This window comes from Protopterus annectens, chromosome 4.part0 (assembly GCF_019279795.1).
Source record: "Protopterus annectens isolate FY-2018-M chromosome 4.part0, PAN1.0, whole genome shotgun sequence".
Classification (NCBI taxonomy): Eukaryota; Metazoa; Chordata; order Ceratodontiformes; family Protopteridae; genus Protopterus; species Protopterus annectens.
Genome location: NC_056733.1, coordinates 1,970,851,349 through 1,970,854,542, shown reverse-complemented (window position 1 = coordinate 1,970,854,542; position 3,194 = coordinate 1,970,851,349).

Genomic DNA, 3,194 nt, shown 5'->3' with positions numbered 1-3,194 from the left:
TCAAATAGAGTGTAAGCAACTCCACTAACTATCTGCTATGACTTTTATCCTATCAGATGCTCATTCAAATAGAGTATAACCAACTCCACTAACTACCTGCTATGGCTTTTATCCTATCAGAAGCTTGTCCAATGGACGCACCCACTGTTTAGTGATTATAGAAACTCATGCTATTTGACTGTAGTAATTGTACCAGAAAAAATAATTTTCATGGCTACTTGGCTTATCCATCTTTGAATAAAGCCTTTTAAAAAATAACAATCTTCTTTTTATTTATTAGAAAGGAGGGGATGATATAATCAAAGTTAAACCTGATAATTTAATTTGGAATATTATGTAAAAGAAACTTTTTAAAATAAGAAGCCATTTCTGGTCAGTCATATTTAATTAAATGCTTCCTAGAAGATTGCAGTTTGTCCTGACCTTTAAAACGTAAGGGGCAGGTAGAACCCTACCTATATGCTTATTCACCTTATGTGGTTATTCTTCTGTTTGGATTATACAGTTTTGCAGTTACTTGAAATACTCACAAAATTTTGAAAGCAGACTATACTTCCCATAGTGAAAGCACAAAGATTTTGGATCTTTAAAATATCAGTTTATAAGAATGTTATACGTGTTCATTTTTTTCATTATGACCCTTCTTCCAGCAGGTATTTCATAACTTTTTCTAACAGATATCAAGATCACTTGTCTTCAAGCTTTTGGGTCTATGTGCTACTGTCATGCTGTACAATAATATTAGATATTTTCTTACTTTCAGGAACTTATCATAATGGGAAAACCAGATTGTAATACTTTTCATTTAAGATCTCTAATCTGAGTTTTTAATTAAGTTGTTTTTTCATTGCATGGATGTTTTTTCTTTTGTTGGTTTGAGTTACATGTAAGTACTACAATGAATGATGATGTATTTTATTGTATTGCACATACAGTGGATATAAAAAGTGTACACACCCCTGTTAAAATGCCAGGTTTTTGTGATATAAAAAAATGAGACCACAATAAGTCATTTCAAAACTTTTCCCACCTTTAATGTGACCTATAACCTGTACAATTCAATTGAAAAATAAACAAATCTATTAGGAGAATAAATATAAAAAATAAAAAATGTACAATAAGCTGATTGCATAAGTGTGCACACCCTTAAACTAATACTTTATTGACGCACCTTTTGATTTAATTACAACATTCAGTCTTCTTGGTTAGGAGTCTATCAGCATGGCACATCTTGACTTGGCAATATTTGTCCACTTTTCCTTGCAAAAGCACTCAAATCTGTCAGATTGCGAGGGCACCTCTTGTGCACAGCTCTCTTCAGGTCACCTCACAGATTTTCTATTGGATTTAGGTCTGGGCTGGATTTAGGTCTGGGCTCTGGCTGGGCCATTCTAAAACTTTAAGTTTCTTCTGGTAAAGCCATTCATTTGTTGATTTGGATGTATGCGTGGGGTCATTGTCTTGTTGAAAGGTGAAATTCTTCTTCATCTTCAGCTTTCGAGCAGATGCCTGAAGGTTTTGGGCCAAAAGTGACTGGTAGTTTGAACAATTCATAATTACCTCCAGCTTGAGAAAAGACCCAGTTCCAGCTGAAGAAAAACAACCCTAAAGCATGATACTGTCACCACCATGCTTCACTGTGGGGATGGTGTTCTTTTGGTGATGCAAAGTATTGTTTTTGCACCAAATGTACCTTTTGGAATTGTGGCCAAAAAGTTCAACCATGGTCTCATCAGACCATAACACATTTTCCCACATGCTTTTGAGAGACTTGATGTATTGTTTTGCAAAATTTAGCCGGGCCTGGATGTTTTTCTGTATAAATAAAAGGCTTCCATCTTGCACCCCTACCCCATAGTCCAGACATATGGAGAATACGGGAAATTGTTGTAACATGTAGTACACAACCAGTACTTTCCAGAAATTCCTGCATTTTCTTCAGTGTTGATGTAGGTCTCTTGAGAGCCTCCCTGACCAGTTTTCATCTTGTCTTTACATCAATGTTGGAGGGACATCTAGTTCTTTGCAGTGTCACTGTTGTCCCATATTGTTTCCACTTTTTGATGACTGTCTTCATTGTTTTCCGCGGTATATCCAATGCTATGGACATTTTTTGTACCCTTCTCCTGACTGATACCTTTCAACAATGAGATCCCTTTGATGCTTTTAAGATCTCTGTCAACCATGGCTTTTGCTGAGGCAGGCAACTGAGTAAATGTCAGGAAAAGCCTACTAGGACAGCTGAACGTTATTTGGGGTTAATCAGATTCTCTTTAATTGATTGCAGGTGTGTACCCAAAATGACTGAATGCTGTAATTAAATCAAAAGGTGATTCAACAAAGTATTAGTTTAAGGATGTGCACACTTATGCAACCATCGTATTGCATGTTTTTTTATTTTTTTACATTTTTTTCCTCCTAACAGATTTGTTTGTTTTTCAATTGAATTGTACAGATTATAGGTCACATTAAAGGTGGGAAAAGTTTTGAAATGATTTATTGTGGTCTCATTTTTTATATCACAAAATCCTGGCAATTTAACAGGGGTGTGTACACTTTTTATATCCACTGTAGGTGTCCTGGACTGTAACTGAACAGGATGATCAAATCAGCCTATGATCCTGGCTAACAGGTATTAAACACAAACTTGAGCCACCCTTATAAACACCAGCTCTTGCCATTCTCATTGTGAAACTTTTCACATTGCTGCTTTGTGTCCATTTCAAGGTAAGTATACATGCATTTATCACATGGCTATATTAGTCCAAATGTCTTCTCCAGGCCTCAGCCATGTCTGAGTATCAGTCTTCTATGCCTAAATTAATGTCAAGCAGAAGTTTATACATAAAGTACCTCTGTGAGTCCGGTTACCCTTTCAAACCATTAACATCAGGCCATACTTTGCTCTGATTCGCCCAGGAACTGTCACTTACATTACAGCAGGAGAGTCCATGCATCAGTTGGTTTACATTGAGTCTGCTGTTAAGTGTATATGTTATAGTGAGAGGCATGGAGTACTGTATTTGTATACTGGTGCTTACAGACTGCTTTATGAAGATATGGGATAATGTTATGCAGCTTTTAAAGACTGCCCTGTTGCATGCATACATAAGATAAATGTAGATAGTAACAGGTGCTAAAAATCTGAAAAGATGTAATGCTCTGCAACTCAGAATTCCAAACTCTGAGATTCT